This window comes from Grampus griseus (assembly GCF_964374135.1).
Source record: "Grampus griseus genome assembly, chromosome: 17".
Taxonomy (NCBI): domain Eukaryota; kingdom Metazoa; phylum Chordata; class Mammalia; order Artiodactyla; family Delphinidae; genus Grampus; species Grampus griseus.
In genome coordinates this window covers 47,254,326-47,276,620 of record NC_139011.1, presented here as the reverse complement: position 1 = coordinate 47,276,620, position 22,295 = coordinate 47,254,326, and the positions used below count along the sequence as shown (strand labels likewise).

The window sequence follows — 22,295 nt, the reverse complement described above, 5'->3', positions numbered from 1 at the left end:
TTGTTATGATGACCAGATTCCTATGTCAATAAAATTATAAATAGCTATACATACTCGTATGTGTAATGTATAACTAAAAGTTATATAGTTTTATATATGTATTATATTTATATTATATAATACAATTATACTAATACATTATATATTGTTATATAGAATATATTAACTATAGTGTATTATATCAGATAATAATAATTATATATTTATATATTATGATATAATTGTTTCATAATCAATATTACAGGATATATCATATTAATATTATGAACATATTAACCATAGAAATACATTTCATTACTCATATATTTTGTATATAATATATGCTAGGCAAAAATATATATTAATATAACACATAATTGTTATACACTAATATAAATATTAGTATATTACACTTATACATCAATATAATATTTAATATTGGTATATTTATATTATTTTTAATATATACATAGCTAATGCTCTTTAAAGCCATCTGCTACAAGTAGAGTAAGACCAGGAGTATGGCCAAAGCAAACTGTAAAAATATTAGATTACTTATATTCATTTATATGTCATTTTCCTGGAATCTGCATCTGGCTACTAGAGAGGACACACAGCAAAATCAACAAAAAGTGCCCAAGACATAGGATCCTTTATTCATTGGAACCTCAAAGGAAACACAGTGCTATTCAGTCCCCCTTCAAAGAGCCAAGAGCAAACCTTGAAGCACCCAGTAAAAGCCAATTCAAACAAAAAAGCTTTTCCACTTAAACTGGAAAAAGTTAAGTTCCCAAGAGACCCCCTACATCAACCACTGAAGCTCATTTGGCAGTAAAAACAATAATGTTCACCGAACAACAAGAAACGCAAAACAATAGGTGTTTTACCAAAAACACAAAAAACCAGCTAATTAGCGTCTTTCCTGTTTGAAAGAAGGGGGTGGGAAGTGGGCAGACGACCTGATAGGAAAGATAAAAAGAAAAGGAAAAGGAAAATAACAGTTTCCAGTTTGACACTCAAGCTGTCTTCTACATCCATTTCGTCAAGACCACCAAGTCAATGTGGAGGCTTTTTCCTCCTTCCCTTTGCTTTTCATGAGACCGATCACAACCAGCACTGCAGATTCCATCGAATTAAGGAATGCTGTTGCCTACATGTGTGAATGAGCTGTGAGTAAAGTACTGAAGTAGAGGACACCTAAAGTGAAACGTCTTCATGAATGTCCACGTGGCTGAGCAGCAAGTTAACCTTTCATAGATGTGCTAAAGAAGAAGAGTTGGGTTTTATTTTATTTACTTTTCCCTGGACTGTGTTGAATGACTATCATCGACAAGTTCAGGCTACTTTTTGCTGAGGATTAATGCACTGGGAGAGCTGAGAGAACACTGAACAGTAGAGCTGTCTTTTTCTTGACCAGTTCACCTTAGTTTCCCAAACTCTAAGTCTTTCCCTAATTCTTTCTCCTTTTTATTGTAGTAAAATGAACATAACACAAAACTCACCATTTTGATCATTTTACAATTCACTGTACCATTCAGTGGAATTTACTACTGTCACAATGTTGTGCAACTATCACCACTGTCCAACTACAAAACATTTTCATCACCCCAAGAGGAAACATACACCCATTTTGAGGAGTCATTCCCTATTTCCCTCTCTTCCAAACCCCTGGAAACCACTAATGTATAATATTTTCCGTGTGTATGGGTTTGCCACTGCTGGACATTTCATATAAATGGAACCATACAATATAGAGCCTTTCGCGCCTGACTTCTTTCACTTAGTTGCATCCATGATGTAGCATGTATCAGTAATCCATTCACTTCTATGGCTGAATTCTCTGATCCTGTTTTCTTCATACTGTTTGAATACAAAATTTAAAATAAGTTGAGAGTGAAGCTCTGTTTTAAGGGCACATCTACGAGGCCAACTCTTTTAAAAAAGGTGAAAAGGGAGATATTGTTGTGAAATGATAATCGTTGAGAAGCCTCAGCCAATTTGATAATGAAAAGTTTGGGAAATGTTGCAAAAAATTATCTGCTTTATATTAAAAGCCTTTTAAGCAAGGACTCAGGAGACTGTCTTTTTCTTGCAGGTAACTGAAATGAGTCAGAAGGAAATAACTGCCCTTTAAAACAGATTTTGAAAGGATTCTATTTATTCTTAATAGACGAATGGGAGTACAAGTAGTTCACATCCAATATGGACTCCCTGTCCAAACACTGTTTATCGTTTTAGCCACCACTATCGAATTATATTTCTTGAGAGTAAGGCAGCTCAATTCCTGCATATTACTTTTTTTTCCTGCATATTACTTTTTAAAATTCATCTATCAAATTCATCAATCCATTAATACAGTATAAACAAGAGATGTTCATGTTTCAGTGCAGTTCAAATATCAGGTATAAAGCACCACCAGCAAGAAAAAGAATCCTATATCTCTTGCCAGAATGTGGTCAGCTCTGGGGTGCTTGGCTAGCTGAAACACACTTTCATTGTTAAGAGGATAGAGGCTGTTTAAGAGGGATGAGAGCCAAAAAATGTTAACTACGTGTATGTGTTAAGAACAGTGCTAGGTTATCTCATATTCTATATCAGCCATTTTACATATGTGAAAAGCGAAGTTAGAAGTGTTTTAGTAGGGCTTCCCTGGTGGCGCAGTGGTTAAGAATCTGCCTGCCAGTGCAGGGGACGCGGGTTTGAGCCCTGGTCCGGGAAGCTCCCACATGCCACGGAGCAACTAAGAGCATGTGCCACAACTACTGAGCCTGCACTCTAGAGCCCGTGAACCACAACTACTGAAGCCCACACACCTACACCCCGCGCTCAGCAACAAAGAGAAGCCACCACAATGAGAAGCCCGCGCACCGTAACAAAGAGTAGCCCCCGCTCACCACAACTAGAGAAAGCCCGCGCATGGCAAGGAAGAGCCAACGCAGCCAAAAATAAATCTATTTTAAAAAAAAAAGTGTTTTAGCAACTTACTAAAAGGCACACAATCAGTAAATTTGAGCAAGAATTCAATCCCAAATCTGTCACACTGAAGTTTAAGCTAATACATGAGATTAATAAAAACAGCACTAAATTAAAAGTTCAGAGATATTTTTAATTTCATACTCTTTCACTAACGCTCTTTGGAGATAAATCATTTCTTTTATATGGGCCTTAGTTTTCACAACTATAATAGTTGGAAGCTTGACTAGATGATCCAATTCTAAAATGTTCCACTCATTTGGATTCCTACAATAATTGCCCTTGCATTGCCCATGCATGCTGCCACCAAGCAGCCGCAGAGACTATTAGTTCCTTTTATATCCCTAGTGGGGAGTGCATTTTGACATCAGACTTACCGGTCAATAGTACAACCTGTTACTATAACTATAAAATAACAAAATAATCTGGTATTATTTCCTGTAAAGCAGAAGCTTTCCATTGTCTGTGAATCATATCAGAATCACCTGTAGGTTTGTTTGGTTGTGTTTTAACATCTTTATTGGAGTATAATTGCTTTACGATGGTGTGTTAGTTTCTGCTTTATAACACCTGTAGGTTTTTAAACATAGAGGAAATCCATAACCCATTGAATGAGAATCTTCAGAGACAGGACATGGGCATCTGGATTTTTGGGCTCCCATCATCCGTATGTTTTACTTTATTTTATTTTTTGCCTATGTACAATATTTGTCACATCCTCTTGAATCTTTAAATGTTTCTTTTTGTTTTAAAATTTTAGAATATTCCATAATCTTCACCTACTTTTCATAAGGTGTTATCTGTTATGTTTATTCGATCTTGTGCTTCTCCTGGTTAAGTCTTCTTTTTTTCCTTTTTTTTGGCGGGGGGCGGGGGGAGGTCCCTGCCTCATGGCTTGCAGGATCTTAGTTCCCTGACCGGGAATTGGACCCCAGGGCCCCAGCAGTGAAAGCGCCAAGTTCTAACCACTGGACCACCAGGGAAGTCCCAAGACTTCTGTTTTAAATGACTTTTTTCCCACTCTAATTCATTCCTGGGATCAGTTTCATGTTTGAACATTAAACCAACCTTGCATTACTAGAATAAAGCTACTTTGATTGTGATATATGATTGTTTTACATACCATGGATACAGTTTGTGCTTCTGTTTACACATTTTGCATGCATGTTCAAAAGAGAAACTGGCCTGTGATTCTATTCTTGTAATATTCTTTTTAGTTTTGATCTGAAGCTTATGTTGGCCTTATAAATATTTTGAGCAATATATACTTTTCTGTTTCCTGGAAGATTTTTATGTAAGATTACCAATATTTCTTCCCTAAATATTTGGAACAATTTACTTGGAAAGCCATTTATCCCTGGAAATCATTTTCTGTAAAGGTACTTAATTATACAAACAACTTTTGCAGTAGATATAGGTTTTTGAGATATGTTTTCTTTCTTGGGTTAGTCTTGTTAGCTTGCATTTTTAAAGAATTTGTCATTTTCGATGAATTTTCAAATTTATAAATATGAAATTATCATAATTTTAACAGCTTTATTGGGATGTAATTTACATACCATAATTTCAACACTTTAATGTATACAATTCATTTAGTGTAACCACTAAAAGACTTGTGTAAGCATCACAACAATCCAATTTTAGATTTCTGTCCCCCCACAAAAAAACCCATTACACATGAACAAGCTTTTTTCAATCTCCTCAACCCTCTCAGCCCTAGGCAACCACTCATCTACTTCCTGTCTCTACAGATTTGCTATTCTGGGCATTTCATATAAATGGGACCGTACAATATGTGATCTTTTGTGAGTGGCTGCTTTTACTTTACATAATGCTTTCATGGTTCATCCATGTTGTAACATGGATCAATAGATCATTCCTTTCTATAGCTGAATGCTATTCTATTGTATGGATATTCCACATTTTGTTTATTCACTTATCCGGTTGTCATTTGAATTATTTCCACCTTTTGTTTTTAGAAATATGCTTCTATGAACATTCACGTACAAGCTTTCGAGCAGACATAAGTTTTTATTTCTCTTAGGTATATATTTAGTAGTGGAACTGCTGGATCACAGGGTAACTCTATGTTTAACACTTGCAGGAACTCTCAAGCTGTTTTGTCAAATGGCTGCACCATTTTACATTCCCACCAGCAATGTATGTGGGTTTCAATCTCTTCTGTTACAGCCTAGCATGTCATCTATGCTGGAAAACGTTTCACATGTAGTTGAGCAGGATGAGTATTTTACTGTTTGGTTGAGTGTTCTGTAAACATTTATTAGGTCTTGTTAATTCATAGTCTTGTCCAAGTCTTCTATATCGTTGTTGATCTTCTGCCTAACTGTTTTATCCATTTTTGACTGTGGAGTACTGAAGCCTCTACCTAATGTTGTGCAATTATCTATTTCTTCCTTCAATTCTTCATGGATTTGGGTATTTTCTTCTTCGTGTATTTTGGTTTTACCTTATTCAGGGCAAATATGTTAAAGATTTTTGTATCTTCCCTTTCTTTATCATAAAATGTCCCTTTTCATATCTAGTAAGTTTTTTGTTTGTTTTAAAGTCTATTTTTTCTGGTATTAGTGTAGCCACTTCAGCAATGCTTACGGTTGCTATTTGCATGACGTATATTTTTTCATCCTTTTACTTTGTACACATTAGACTTTTGAATCCAAGCAGTGTCTCCTATAGAAAACATTTTTTAATACCCAGTTCGACAATATCTGCCTTTTGATTGTATTGTTTAATTCATTTACATTTAGTTTTTATTACTGATATGGTAGGATTTATTTATGTCTATCATTTTACCTTTGGTTTTCTACATGTCTCATGTTTTTGCTTTTTTGTTATTGTTCCTCCATTTTCCTTTTACAGTAAGTAGATATTTTCTACTGTAACATGTAATTCCTTTAATGATTTTTAACCACATTGTTTGAGTAATGGCTGCACTAGGGCTTACGGAATACATCTCAGAATCTCTTCAGATTTTTACTAGGTTCATTCCAGATAGAAACAGAAACTGTACTTTTATAGAGCTGTATGCCTTCCCTTCTTTTTTGTTTTTATTACATTTATATATTTTACATACTTAACAACATACTATTATAATAATTACTTCTCAGAAGCTTATTTTTTCAAAGAGCTTAGAGAAGAAAGTTGAGCAAATAAATATTTTTGAGTTTGTCGGGTTAATCTATTTACCATTTCTGGTTCTCCTCCTTTCTTCCTGCGGATTCAGCTTATGATCTACTGTCATTTTTATTCTAACACAGCTTTGTTCTCACTGCCTTCGTTGTGCCATATCATCAAATGTATGATTTTTTTTATGTTATATAGAGAACAATCCAAATATAGTCATATTGGTTAGGCACTTACTTTTTAAATTTGTTAAGAGAAGAAAGGAGAAGAAATTTGAAATTACAGTATCTTTTATAATTCCCTACACAACTGCTCTAGTCAGCATTCTTTGTTTTGTTTTTATGGCTTGAGTTACTGTCTGCTATCATTTGAAGAACTTCTACTAGTATTGCTTGTGAAGCCCGTCTGCTAACAATGAACTCACTCAGTTTCTGTTTCTGTTTCTGAGTTATGGTGAAGTATTGATGACAAGTTGTGGAGTGGTAGGAAAAACTAAAATGCGATGTGCTGTATGATGTATGTTTCACTGAAGTGTCTTGGTCAAATTCTAATGATTTATGATAGAAATCACATAAAGCAAGCATCACAATTCTCCAGGAATGTTCTGTAGAATGCTAATGTTAATGATGAATATGTGATCCCAAATCTTTCACTTGTATTGACCTTATCTCATTAATTCTTCTCCCAACAATGCCATAACTAGAGTTGAGTTCTAAAGTGTACCTTCCCCTTTTCCAATAGAAATGGTCCCACAATTTCAGAAAGTTCTCAAAGGTGAAAGAGTGCACACGGCGTTTATCACGTTTGCAAATGCCAATGAAAATGCTAAGGTAACACTGTCCAAAAGGCAATATTCTTCTGTGAGGGCACCCAACTTTAAACAAGTACACATATTCTAAATACAGCTTAGATCTGTGACATGTTTTGGCCAATGAAGTGTGAGCAGACATGATGGCCTTCAATGAGCAGCAGAGGCCTTAAATGGGCTTGTGCAGTTGGGCTCACCTCTTATGTTTCAGTGAACTTTGTGAGAAGACAGGGCCTGGGAGCTGCGGCCTCACAGTTGGGCTCCAGAGGAACATGTGTGTTACAGACCTCAAACTGACCCAAAACACGGAGCAAAACCAGCCATCTAGAGGTCTAAAAGAGAGCCACTGCAGCTAGCCAATAGGTCCAAGAAAAATAAATTCTTGTTTATGGAACTGAGTTTTGGGTCGATTTGTTCCAAAGCATTATCACAGCAAGAGCTGACTAACACAACATCCTCCAAATCATTGTTATGTAAATGGATGCCACCATGCCTACAAGTAAGGCAACTGTGTACTCAAATTGTGAGAGTTCTTGAACTCTTGGTGCCTCTCCAACACAATGTACATGGCTAAATTTCCACAAATAAGTTCACTAATATACCACAAAGATCTCCCTAAGCTTTTATTAAATGTAATGCAAACTTCTTTCTTTTCATTTTCTGCTTCTACATAGTTAAAATGCTTTTTATCAATGTAAAATGGCTCTTACCTTTTGGCTTCTGTCGTGAGAGTCTTTTGAACTCTGAAACACTGTAGGATATCACCTATAAACGGAATCTAAAACATACAACAATTGAACGAATATAACAAAAAAGAAGGAGAGTCACCGATATAGAGAACAAACTAATGGTTGCCAGTGCGGAGGGGGAGGAGGGGGCAATACAGGGGTGGGGAAGTGAGAGATGTAAACTACTGGGTGTACGACAGGCTCAAGGATGTATTGTACAACACAGGGAATATAGCCAATATTTTGTAATAACTGTAAATGTAAAGTAACCTTTAAAAAGGATATAAAATTTTTTTTAAAAAGAAATCATACTTAAAATTCGAAACAATTTAAATGTCCATCAACAGGAAAATGCACATATAAATTATTGGATTTCCCTACATGGGAATCCTACGTAGCGAGGAAAGTACATGAACTAGACAGATCTTTACGTGTCAGCATGGATGAACCTAGCAAAGATAACACTAAATAAAGCAAGTGACAAGAGAAAACAAAATAGAATACGATATGCAGTTTAAGAATACTTAAAATTGTAGCCTACATAGAAAGACATCCATGCCACTGATGGAGACCAAGTTCAGAGGAGGGGTTACCCAGGGTCAGCTGGGGAGTGGCTGTGTTTGGGAAAGTGGTCACACCAGAGACTCTTCAACAGGAATGGTAATGTTTCACTTCACACGCTGGCTGGAGGACGGAGGAGTGTCTGCGGATGTTATAATGTGAGCACGCTGCATGTAAAACCCATTGCTGACCACACCTAGGGGAACTGATGCATGGGAGCTGGTAGTGGGTGGAGGCATCCAGAAGGTGGTGGTAGAAGAGGAACGTTGTACACGTAACGCCTAAGGCCTGACCAGAGGACGACCACTGCTCTAGAAACTGGACACAAATCCAACTTCTACGGCCAATCTTAGAAGACAAACTGAGGCATATTTAAAATTTTAACACTTTATGTGCGCAAAAATAGATTCAATTCAGGCAGCACAAAGCGGAAGAGGTGAGGAGCACTCCAGCCACAGGAGCTGCAGAGATGTTTATTTTAAAAGGGCAGAAGCAAAGCAAGGAAACGAGTGATTTGCTATGGCTTTAACGCCTAGTTGGTGGTTTGTGACTGGGTGTCCTCAGCGGTGTTCGTCACCCTGAGGCGCTGACAGGCTTAGATTTTGGTTGGTTTAAGTAGGCGGCCGCATCGCTAGAGCCACCGCAGGCTAACGGCCTCCTTGCAGGGTTAATTTACTAACACCAATTGTCTGAGTCCTTCCTCTTACTCAGTCACTTCACTTCCTACGCCTCAGTTTCTCTTCTCTAAAGTGGATATTCAGTAATAAATTCTCTGTGGAGGTGTCAGTACAAAACAAAGTGATTATTAGGAACCACGATCATGTCCTGAATGCACGGAACACGTCACCGTTTGCCAACCACCGTGTCAAGTCAGCAGAAACGACAGAAATTAAGAGCTCTCCGCAGAAATTCACACACCCGTGCACCAGGTAAGGGACCACAGGCAGACGTTCACTCAGCCTTTCCTGTGTCCCTCACGGAGTTCACGCTCTCTCCTGGGCGGGGCGAGCACAGACACTTTGCGGGAGTTTAACTACTTTCAAAATGCACTGATACAACCATGTCTCACTTTTGTTTGGATCAGTCAGCAAACGCTTTTTGGAAACCCCAAATTCTCCACACCTCCTACCTTTCGCGCTGCCGTAGTCTCGAAGCTGCCGACACCGCTCCTCAGGCCGCGTCGTCAGGGGAGGCGGGTCTGCGTGCTGCTCCTCAAGCCGCGTCGTCAAGGGAGGCGGGTCTGCGTGCGGACGCACGGCGAGCGCGCAGAAGTCCTCGAGCCCCGCCCCCACGGGCCCGCCCGGAGGCTTAAGCCGCAACCCCGCGGCTCGGGAGGGCGTTGATGCCCGCGCCAACACCAGACCGCGCGTGGGCTCCGGAGCGCGGCATGGAGGGCCCGGCCTAGCTGGGGCCCGTGGCCCTATGTCTTCGGGCCGCAGCCGCCGGGCGGTGGGCGCCCGAGGGGCCGGGAGGCGAGCCGGGACCCACAGGCGGGTGTGGGCATCCTGTCTGCAGCCAGCGTCCCCGAGGCCGCGCTCAGGCCATGATCACTCGGTGAAGCTGCGCCCGGACAGCGCGGCCGACTCCTTCTCGCGCTCTGAGGACCTGTGCGCGCTGCAGGACTCAGTGCCTCTGCCCTCCGTGTGGGCTTCCCTGAGGGAGGGCCTGCTGGACTTAACGCCGACTGCCTCCGCGGGTAGACTGGGCGCCGCTCCTGAGCACCCTCTGCCCCTGATCTGTATCCAGAGCTTCTTCCAGCCACGGCTTGTCGAGACAGGTTTGTACTTCCCGCTTCCAGGGGCCCTCGTGTGGGCGCTGAGAAGCGGGGTTTTAAATGGTTAAAGGTGGAGGGTGGGCACTAGAACCGGTGCCCAGTGCCCGGGTGTGCGTGCACTAGACGGGGCGTGCGGCCTAGGACTCCTGCCAGCTCGGTGACCCCGGCCGAGTGCCTTAAGGCTTCAAGGTCTCAGTGTTCTCATCTGTAGCATGGGCTTAACAGGACCCAGCCTCCGTGGCGGTTACAAGGATGCACTGTGTTAATGCTTCTAGACTCTACAAAGTAGAACACTTAGCACAGTTTGGAGCACCGTTAATTGTTGCACGGATGTTACCTGGTCTGTTGAATGACTTTGCCTGGTACACACCAAAGCGATTAGGAAATGGATATATCCCAGCTTCATTTCCTTTCCATTCAAACGGGGCTCAGGAAAAAAAAAATTTTTTTCAATAGGTGTATCATATATAGTGGAAAGAGCACCGGTGTCAAGGCAGCTTAGGGTTTGAATTCCAGAGCTTATGCTCTCTGTGGCCTGGACAGGTTTCTTTTGCACTACAATCCCCACACTTGTAAAACGACATTAAAAACCACTCTTTCTGTGGGTTCTTAGAATTAATTAAGCAGGTTATGTGTGTAAAGTATCCTGGCACTTGAATGAGTTGTCAGAACCAAGGGCTGCTGGAGACCATGCTTCTGCCCTAGGGAATCTTCCCTTCTACTGGGCAGCAAGTAAACACAAGCACAGGAGTCAGTGCTCTGGAAGAAGTGAGTTCTGCTGCTACAGAGCACAGAATCTCTTTTTTCTTTGATTTAATTTTTATTCTATATTGGAGGATAGTTGATTTACAATATTGTGTTAGTTTCAGGTGTACAGTAAAGTGATTCAGTTATACATATATCCATTCCTTTTCAGATTCTTTTCCCGTACACTTTGTTACAGGATATGGAGTAGAGGTCCCTGTGCTATGCAGTAGATCCTTGTTGATTATTTTATATATAGTCGTGTGTATATGTTAATGCCAAACTCCTGATGTATCCCTCCCCGCCATCTTTCCCCTTTGCAGAGCACAGAAACTTGGAAGGGCAAGTTCAGGGTAGGATTCTTGGAGGAAGTGCCGTCCTTTCTAAGGATATGTAGAAGCTCCTGGGGTGGCAGGAGAAAGCAGTGTGTGTTGAAGTTTGAGAAATGTAAGAAAATATGGCAAAACTAATGTACAGGACTGGAACTCAGGGTTTGGGAAAGAAATGAGAGTCGATACTGAAAACTTAGTGGGGCCCAACAGAAAGGCGCCTTGTTTGTCCTGTCAGAAGTTTGGATGTTTATCCTGAAGGCTGCGGGAAACACCAAAGAACAGTGAAATGGAATTCTGGTTTAGAGGCTCACTTGGACCTCCATGTGGAAGGCAGTTGATTGGGTGCAGGGTGAATTGTAATCTAAGGGTCCCACTTAAGTTATAAAAGGTGGGACCGGGTTTTGCAGATCTGAGAGAGAATGGGTGAGGCCTGGTGACCAGTTAGAAAAGGAAGGGCAGCAAGCGTGGGTGACAGTGTACAGCTGCATCTTTTTGAGAGATACAGAGCACAGTAGAAAGGGATTGGGGGTGGCGAGAGGATCTTACTTCATCTTCAGTGCTTTAGAGGGGCCTGGTAGACAGGTCTGGGCCCAAGGTACAGATGTGGGCTTTTGGGAGGACAGGTGTTTGAAGGCATGGTAGAGACTTAGGTTATCCACAAGAATATCCAAAGAATCATAGGTCTGAGAGTTTTTTTAAGTGGGTATATTTGAGGATGTTTATAAGCTGAGAGAAAGTGGCCAACAGAGGAAGGGTGTAAAGATCTAGGAGAGGAAGTGATTGTTCATTTGTTTTTGAAAAGCTGAACACTTATCGTGTGCCTGGCCCGTTTCTAGGATCTGGGGTTCACACCTTCTGTTATCTCTTCTGCAAGGACAGTTCAGTTCATCCCCTGGTGAACAGAAGTCAGATTATTCTTTGCATCCCATTCAGGTGTAAGAACTGTTTTGTACCTCTGAAGGGAAGCAAGCTCTATCCTTTGGTCACCTGCTGATGATAATAGCATTGGCTGAGACCAGACCGTTTACAGTGAAGGCACTTCTGTAGGTAATAAGTTCCAGGAGGGCCCGAACTGAGTATGTCTGTTTCAGCATTTAGCATGGTTTAGCATCTGAGAGGCCGGTACATTATTGGCATATAGTAGACTTAAAAATGAATATTTGTGGATTGTCTGAATGAGTGGATGTGTGTGATTCACATCCTATTTGCAGGTCCTATGCCCTGCAATGGATTTTCAGTGTCAGGTTGTGAAAGTATTTATGATGGGGATTGGCATTGTTCCCTATCTAATGGATAAAGATTACACATGAAAGGACTTTACACTGACATCCTAAAAGCCTCATAGGAATTACTTAACAAAAAAATAAAATTGGATTCTGTATAATTTCTAATTTGTAAGCTGGCCAGAACACTGGTATTTCAGCCAGTCCTCTGGTAGTTCCGATGACGTCCCCATGATCACCCAGGCATAATCAGAATGGCTTTAGGATTTGGGAGCCAAAATGTTCCTCAGTATTTACGGCTTTGCTCGTCCATTTAAGAAAATGGACTATTGAAAAAATAGCTTCAGACACAATATGGCATTTTATGATTTAGCATGAAATCTGAGAAATATAGAGGTTATCGGAAGCCTGCAATGGTAAAGTTCCCTCTGCTATTGAAGTTATTGTCTTTAAACAAAGATTCTACATCACTAATGCTATATATATATATATATTTTATGATATTCAGGTTAATTTCCAATTCTAAGGAAGTAATTGGTTGGTTGGTATGAGAGATGGTGTGGCTTCCAAAGGTGAAAAGTATTATTTTGTTGTAATTTCCGGCTACCTAAGGATGGGAGAGGCCCAGGACACTGCAGTCAGTATATTATGTGGAGCAGGTTATATTGTGGTTTATTTATGAACTTTTACATGTTTATTTTCTTCTTTGCGGTATGCGGGCCTCTCACTGTTGCGGCCTCTCCCATTGAGGAGCACAGGCTCCGGACGCGCAGGCTCAGCGGCCATGGCTCACGGGCCTAGCCACTCCGCGGCATGTGGGATCTTCCCGGACTGGGGCACGAACCTGTGTCCCCTTCATCGGCAGGCAGACTCTCAACCACTGCGCCACAAGGGAAGCCCACATGTTTATTTTCTATGCAAGTTTGTGTGCTCCTTTTTGAGTTTTGGTAGATAAGTGTTTTGTAACTTTGGAATACTTGGAGTTATATATATATATATATATATATATATATATATATATATATATATATATAAAACTTATATATATATATATTTTTTTTAATGTAGTAGTTAAAGCCGTGGAGAGTGTACTAGTCTACCTAGGTTCAAATTCTGGCTTTACCCTATGACTTCCCTGTGGCTTCCTCTGCTCAACTATTAAAAAGGAGGATAATAAGACTGCTGTGGTGAGTTACATACTAAGTGCTATTTAAGCATTTGCTGTAATGATCATGTATACTCGAAGGCAAGGAACTTGCCCCTTGATCGTCTTTGTATTCCTAGTGCTTAAGAATTCCTAGTGCTTTCCTAGTGCATTGTCTTAGGATAGAGATAGCTCAGTATAGTTCTTCTCACTATAAAGTACTGTTACGTTGAAAGTCTTTGCTTGTGTACTAATAATCTATGACATATCTGCTGAGGACAGGGAAAGGAATAGTTTTAAAACTGCAATGGATAACAAAAGATTGTATGATGTAATGCCTTTATTATGTAATTATAAAACTAACAAATGATCATGGTAGAAAATTTGAAAAACTCCTAGACAAAAGAGACATCAACAACATTTGGAGTAACTTTCAGAGTGTAGAGTTGTCCATGAATATTAGTGCTTTCATATTTTCCAGGACTTTCAGTAGACTCTGCTTCTTAAGAGTCTGTTCATGATATTTTACTTTAATGATGTTTTCATCATGGGGACACACACACACACAGAAATCTGTTAAAAAAAAAAGAAAGGCATGTAAATCACTGATGTTTCAGATAGCCACATGAAATAAAGTGAGAAAGGTCAACAAGCTGAAAGAATGTGGAGTAGCAGCTCCTTAATTGCTTACATAACTCTGATAATTACCTCTTTGTGGATAAAGTAATTAATGGGGAATCTAATTCAAGAAAAATGTATGAACTTCAAGCCTTCTCAAAGCCAAGTATTTCTTTCCACAAAAGGTTACTTTCCACGGCCATTCTTCCTTATTACCAGACAGGGAAAGAGTATTGTATGGCAAAGGATCTTCCTGAAGGAGGGTGCTTCCCACACTGATTGTCATAAATGACTTCGGAATTACTGTTGCTGTATTACCAAAATCTTAAACTAGGATATTTTTGTCAAATGCGGTCCTTAGTTAATTTTTAGAGCTACAAACTGTCAGATGGCTCTGAAATAACAATTGTCTGGCTATTCTTCAGGGTGATCACAATATGGTAATGACCTTGAGGTATCACTAAAAAGCAGGAAGGTGTGAGTCCTTTGGTGCCAGAGTGAGATGTGAGTTGGAGTTGGAGTTGGAAAAGAGGCCCACAACCAAGTGATAGAGAAGGAAATGTGAGGTCATTGACCAGGTTGAAGTTAAGGTGAAGAGGCATGAGGAAATGGTCAACTGTTCCAGTATTACAAAGATCATCAAGAAGCATATCCATGAATGTGGTTTGTATTGCAATCTGCTGAAAAAGAGACAAATATCCTGGCCTGGCCTTCATGGAGATTATATTTTATTGATTCTGATAATAGATTATTGTTGAAAAGGGCCTCCTATAAATTATAACCATGCAAAGGCAGCAAGATAATTTTTTTTTCTTTATGTATGTGTTTCTCATTCCTACTCACTTCTCTCTTAGGGGAAGAGAAAATCACACACACAAAAAAATGTCAAGTCTCAGCTATTCCTTTTCAAAATAATTTTTTTCCAAATTCCAGTGGAGGCAATAGGTTAACTGTTAAGATTTGTAAGGCTCAAAAAGCTAGATTTTTACAAAGTGTAGCCAAATTTCATTCCATAAATAATAGCTTTGGAAAGAATATGTGGTGATGCAAAGTTGGAAAAAGCTTGTTTTCCTTCCGTGAATGGCTTCACTGTGTTGGGAGAAGAGGCAGAGAAGAAATCAAAGTAATTAAACATGGGGTGAGTTTTCCTGATAGGGGACTCTAGTGCTTTAAAATAGACTAGATAATCCTAGGGATAATCTGAGGGTAGAACAGACCAATGCCTCATTTCCAATCTGGTACCCTGGAAGAAAACAGTATATTTCCTTTGAGGTCTTGAGAGGTTTTTCTTCTGCTTTGTTTTGGTTTTGGTTCATTTTGTAATCAAACTTATTAAGGTATCATTTACATACAATAAAATGCAGACATTTTTAGTCAACGGTTCAGTGACTTTTAATTAATGTATACATTTGTTTAACTACCACCCCCATAAAGATAGATAACAATTCTAAAACCCTAGAAAGTTTCCTCCTAGGCTTTTGCAAAAGTATCCCCATCTCCTACCCCAAGGCAACCACGGATCTGTTTTTTATCTTTAGAGACGACTTTTGCCGAGTTTAGAATTTCATGTAAGTTGAATAATACAGTAGGTGGCCTTTTGATCTGGCTTCACTTGCTCAGCATATGGTTTTTGAGATTCATTCATGTTGGGATGTTTTAAACCAGGACTTTAGCCTGGGTGGCTGATGTTGTCTGAAGGCACCTATAGGTACATCTGAGTCTCTGGCATTGTCACTGTCTGTTCTTGGCTCAGTATTTTCAACTTTTCTAAGAAGCACAAGGTTGAAGTAAGGAAGATCATTGTCAGTATAATGGAGGTGAAGTGGGTTCTGTTATATAATAATATTCTCAGCAAAAATTGACCTGCTTGGAATCATTGTGTTGATAATCGACAAGGATTCTCTTCCTCCAAAAGCCTTGATACTATAAAACTTCTAAAGGACGCTGTCCTAGGACCCTTCTTTTAGTTTTCATATTTTGGGAAACATTTCTGGAAAATTCAAATGCTCGCAACCTGAAAGAAGCAATTATTCACCTGAAGGCTAACTCTGCTAAAGTTGAGTTGTCCGACCTTTACATGCTGATAGAACCCAAATAGCCTCGCAAAACAATGCTCTCTTGTTGGATATAAGCATATAGATTGTTTAAGGTGGCGGTGTGTATGCAGTAAAGTGAAAAAACAAAGAATCTTTGAGTTTCCCTTGCTGTTTTTTTTATTTTTTCATTTAAGTTTCTATAGCGTATGCTAATAGCTCAGGGAAACCTCAGGTTAGTTTTAGGTCCACTCTTTACATAAATGTTGAAGTACTCCATACCCACCTTTTTTCTACCTTCGTTCTTTTCTTCCATCTTTCCTTTCTAACTTCTTATAATCCATTATACTTAATCCTGCATTTGCTGAGGTGGCAATTAGTGTAGGAAAATACTGTGAAATTTTGCTGTTCAGAATGCATGTTGACCAAATTCTATATTGAGAAAAGGTCTGAATTTACCCAGAGTAACCCTTTCTCAGAGTCTTTGAATAAACGCCATAGAAAGTGGGCTATATATAATATCCTGACAAGTATGTAGAACTCATAGCAATTGCCCTAAAGAGCTTACCTAGCGTAGATGCATATGAATGCATTTAATGATTGTTTTATTGGCAGCAGTGCCAACATACACAGTCTGTTTTGTTTTATATCATTCTCATTACCTGCTGTTTACCACTGTATACATTGCTAATGGCGTGGTTTCTATGGCTTGTGAATTTCATGGCCAAATAATATGTAATTTATTGCACACTTCAGTGTAGAAGATGGAGACTCCATAACTTTTCGTGTGCTCTTTGCCCCTTTGGAATGTATTACACTGAGATCAGGCAAAGTAATAAATTTATTTCAAATGTGCATGATAGCTAAACATCAATTAGGACTGATGGGCAATATTCTTCCAGCAACATAACAGTTTTTAAAGACTAAGCCATTGAACGTGGAGTCACTGAACATGGGACTCAGTTCACTGGGATCCTTCTTAGAAAAATAAAGGACAACTTGAATTGGATTTGTGTGGCTTATTCAAGTAGTAACTAATCAGCTACATCTTGGTGAACTTAATTTGTCACAATCGTTTGGTATTTTATTAACTCTCTTCCCCTTCTTCCCCCGACTCTCACGAGAACGGATCATGAGTATCTTAAAACATATTAAGTCATCTTCCATCCCTGTTAATCTAACTACAAAAGCACACTTTCCTTATCCAATGTAACTTACTGTCTTTTAGAGTGGCTGGGGTTTTAATTCTCTACAAAATTAAAACCAGCAAAGAGAAACATTTTCAAGGAACCACCGCACTGTAGCGCTTTAGAAAGAAAACTTCAGAATTAAGGGCAACTATATCATTTTATAGCTAAAGCACCTGAGGCCTAAAGTAGGAAGGTAACCATCAAGGTCAGGGAAGGGGTAGAAGATCAGGTTTCAAGCTGAGGAAGAGTCCACAGGGACTCAATCTGAGCAGGTCAAAACCTGAAAGGAGACCACAAATGTTCTGGGAAGGCTGGCATCTGGCCTCAAGTGTGGGATTCAGACAGGGAGTGGGCCCGGGGGGAACTGCGCTTCTGCAGTAGGCAGAGAAGTCCACCTCCCCTCCGGAAAGTGCCACTGACATCAGGGAGTTGAGGGGAAAGAGCAATGAATTCCAGTCCACCTGAGAAAGCAGGCCAGTCTGATTAACTCTGAATTTAGGCTTATTTCAGATACTTCTTGAGAAAGAACCTGGACAAGAGCAAGTCCCACGCAGCCTCTTTTAAATCCATGCCCAGTATTTTCTGGTGGAGCTGCTTAAACCCTCCAAGTGACTCCAGTATTTTAATTTCACTCTGTATTTAATTCCGACAGTTCTATGACTGATTATTTAATGGGCAAATGAGTAGGGTCACAAAAGAGTGTGAATGTATTTTACAGGATGAGGATGGGCGGAGTGGAGCAGTCTGGAACAGGACACCAATAAAAAGGGATCTTGGTAAAGAAGAACGTCTATTAGAAATGGAGAGGAATTCGCAAGGAAATTAGTGCCTGACACCACGCCCTTCTCTCTGCATGTTTAGAAGCTAGTTTCTAATTTTATTTTCATAGGAGATGTGCCTGTGATGAATTGTCTTTTACCTCCACACTATTTATCACATGGACATATTGTGAAGTTTGTGTGAGAGAAAGCAAGTATTAGAATTTGTTTTGCAAGCAGCTATAAACACTTCCTGGAACAATCTAGGGTAGAAGGAAAAGGAAAGGAAGGTGGAAACAAAGGAGAACGACAGCTAATGATGCTGGAGTCTCTCGCTGGGATTTGTGGTATCTCTTTTTGAAACTAAGTACAGAAAGTCAGAACTTGACTGATTGTTTCTTGATCACGGTTTGTTTTCATTTTTGTTTTTTTCTTGCTCTCTCATCAGTTACTCCAGCCAGTGCCATGTCATTTTCAGTTTCAGTAAGCATGCCTGTCTTGTTTCCATTTGCATTATTCATGCAAACGTTGATTGAACTGATGACCCCGAGTTATCATGGAAATAAGTGGATAAACCTAAATAAAATCTAACAGCACAGAAAAGTAATAATAAAATATATCAAAAATTAGAATGCATTAAAACAAATGGAAGAAGAAAAAGTAGTAAAAGAAATTTAAGATCTCAGCCTTGCTTGAGAAGCAGTAAAAGAACTAATAAGTCATGGTACATGTGTAACTGCTACTTGTATAAAATTAACAAGCTAATATAAGGGAAAATGGAATTTGAAGAAATCTCAAAGGAAGAAATAAGAGCAAAAGGAACATAACAAGGTGGGACAAAGAGTAAACAAGGAGTAAACGGTCTGTAAGAAAATACATTAACTGTAAATACTCAAATTAAAGGACAAGGATTATTGAAACAAACAAAAAACATAATTCTATGCCACCTACAAGAGACAAGAGTCAGATTGAAAATGAAAGGATTCAAAAGTTATGTCATAACAACAGTAAGTAAAATTGAAGAAGATTTTTTAATGTTAACATAGATTTGAAAGCAAAAAGTATCACTGGCGATAAGGCAGGATAATAAAACCCACTGTTACTTTACAAGGAATATATTATAAATCTAAACTTCAATGCAATATATGAAGGGAAATTCCAAAAATCTAAGTAGAAATAGAAAAATCTAAATTAACTAGATCAGTAACATACAACCACAACAACAAATCAGCAGATTATAGAATATCTGAATACCATCATTAAAAACTTTGGCCTAAATTTACATAAAACACCGCACCAGCAACGATGGAATATATATATTATGCAGAAATTTTTAGGTGCACATGGCACATTTATAAAATTGACTATATTCTGGTTATAAAACAAGACTCCAAATAAGCAAGAAATTTAAACCTCTATAACCAATATTTTACCAAATAGTTGGATATTAAAAACATACTTCTGATCATTATGTAGGTCAAAGATAAAGTTGCAATGGGAATTAGAATTTTATTAATTCAATGATAATGAAGATATGCCATAACAAAACCTGTGGGTTGCAAATAAAGCTGTGGTCACAGAGAAGTTTATGTATTCCAATTATACTCTCTAAATGTAAAAGGGAAAGGAATAAAGCAACTAGAAGATAACCTATCACCCTGAGGTAGGCAGCTCCTGAACTGTACCTGTTGGGGAAGGCAGGGCAGAACTTCAGGAGGCCAGCTGAGAGCACGGTGAACACCATCTCAGGAGCAGTCTCCAAGAAAGAGAATTTAATGTACAAAGGGATGACTAAAATATATTTAAGAGCTAGCACCCTGACCCCTCTTAAGGATGACTTGTGTTGCTGGGGAAAAAATAAGAAGTGCTCGATGTAGAAGGTGAATAGCTTTATAATTCCCAGGAGAATCTTGGTACCAGGACCACACAAGAAAGAACTTGGAGTCCCCATGGCTAATCTAGCAGAGAGAAAAGGAGGAACAGAGATGCGAGAGAAAATAAAGGGAACTCTTGGTGCAATTCGGTGCTGCTGCAGGCCCAAGTCCAGGTATGTGCTCTCTATCTCCACATCTTAAATAAAAGCCACCATGTTCCTCAGTCTTTCAGGTACTTAGAATTTCTCTTTAGAACCTGAAAATGGGGTCAGGTTTCCGGTCTGCATTGCTACAGTACAAAATAGAGGCAGGATGTTTGAAATAGTTCTCCATCTGGCAGAGGAGGCCTTGAAGCTGTGAGCCACTCACTGCAAACCAGCAGGACATGAAGGATTCTTGAGCAGATCTGAAGCTACTGGGAGGCCTTTGAGGAGTTAAATCCCATAGTAAATACTGTACCTTCAATGGCCCCTTCTCCCTCTCTGTCCAGTCTTCCTCCACTCCCGTGGGGGCCCAAAGGGGTTAAATGAGCACTCTTTGACTTGTACTTGGTGGTCCCAGAACTTGACTTGGGCTTGGAGACTTCCAGGAAAAGTCTGCCTTCCATCTACTGGCTTGGGTTTCTTGGGCTCTCTGCTCCAGGCTAATCCCTTCAACCTGCTTTTCCCATTTCTGCCAATAATCTCCCTCTCCAGACCTTCCTAATGCTCTTCTGGGGCGGGAGGAGACTTACTGAGGGCAATGTTTATTTCTAGAGGGAGAGGTGACCACATGACTTCACACTGGTCGTCCCCTTGATTATTCAGTTTCTGTCTAGATTAGTCGTGGGTGTTTGTGCACCCCAGCCTCACCCCCAGGAGGCTTTAGAACACTGTCCTTATCTCAGCACTGAGCCTCTCTCTAGCCTCCTTCCCTCTCTCTCCTTACCCATCTTTACCCACAGACTCGCAGGCTTTCTGCACTTCTGAGGAAGATAAGCACTTCACAGAACCTCTGCTACAGAACCAAACATATTGAAATGACTCTTTACGAAGATACTGAAACAACAGAAAAAGAATACATGACGATTGTTTCTCCTGAGGGTTCAGTTACCTAGGGGGCCTTTAGCAATCTTTGATTGATAAATCTAACCTTTCCTTCCTTGGCAATAGTTGATCACACTGTGAGGAAAACAAGTTAGAGAATGGAAAAATAATATTTGGATTTCAACGAAATAATAAAGATGCAGGGGCTATCTTTGACTTTTGCAAGGTGAGAAGACAGTTTACATTTTGATTATTTGATGGCAGGAATCCCTTTTAAAACAGGGCCAGTCTGCATGATGCATTTAAAAATCAACCTTTTTAAATATAGCCATAACCCCCACAAGATTTCTTGATTTCTCTGGGGTCAAATAAACCATCACATCTCACAGTGGTGCCCTGTATATGAAAGTGATAAACATAACCTGGAAGCACAGCAGTGGCTAAAAATATGGAGCTGGTAGCCATTCGTTGAAATTATTTTTTGCTTTTAATTCATCACATAAAATGCTAATGTCCAAATTCAGGCAGGTAGATCTTACCAACCGTCAAGAGCTTCAACCCTGCTAACAGCTAAGTATGCACTTTTAAACCCTACTTTGACTGCTCCAGAAACTTACTGGGTTTCTTTAATGCCTCTTTTACTATTTCCTTTGTGTCATTTTGTTTTTCTTTAAAAACACAGCTGTGTGATGCTGTGTGATCTTGGGGAAGTTATATTATTTCCTTGAGACTTGGTTGCCTTCTCTGTGCATATCTGGGTATAATTTTAGTATTGCTCAATAAAATTTTTGTTGATAATTAAAATATTCTATATCTGTACTATGTAAAGCAGTATTCAACAGCTACATGGAGTTAATAAACATCTTTGAAATATGGCAAATGCAAATGAGGAACTGAATTTTTAATCTTATTTTTAAATTTGTTTAAATATAAATAATGCCACGTGGCTAGCGTCTGTTGACAGTACAGATCTACATAATATTTTTTTTTTTTTTTTTTTTTTTTTTTTTGCGGTACACGGGCCTCTCACCGCTGCGGCCTCTCCCGTTGCGCAGCACAGGCTCCGGACGCGCAGGCTCAGCGGCCATGGCTCACGGGGCCAGCCGCTCCGCGGCATGTGGGATCCTCCCGGACCGGGGCACGAACCCGTGTCCCCTGCATCAGCAGGCGGACTCTCAACCACTGTGCCACCAGGGAAGCCCTACATAATATTTTAAGGACACTCTCCACTCAAAAACTCTACCATTCATTAACTCAACCTAAATATTTTTGCCCTCTGACAAACAGAAAATAATTTATGCTTCCTTTGAAATTATCTGTCAAGACCTTTATCAGTTTGGGGACATTATATTCTTAAAATTCACTTTGCTTTATGAAATTTTAATAATGT

At 39.5% G+C, this 22,295-nt stretch overlaps 2 protein-coding genes across 3 annotated transcripts in view; one reads left to right on the top strand and one right to left on the bottom strand.

The window, feature by feature from the left end:
• The window catches only part of LOC309835492 (uncharacterized protein), a 125,773-nt gene that overhangs the window by 97,443 nt on the left and 6,035 nt on the right, over positions 1-22,295 (top strand). The gene's annotated exons all lie outside the window — the stretch shown is intronic.
• LOC309835493 (uncharacterized protein) overlaps positions 13,806-22,295 on the bottom strand; it is a 126,009-nt gene continuing 117,519 nt past the window's right edge. For both annotated transcript variants that reach the window (XR_014298004.1, XM_082674989.1), the window contains one exon: positions 13,806-13,980. The gene's annotated coding sequence lies outside the window, so the exon portion shown is untranslated. The remainder of the gene's footprint in view (positions 13,981-22,295) is intronic.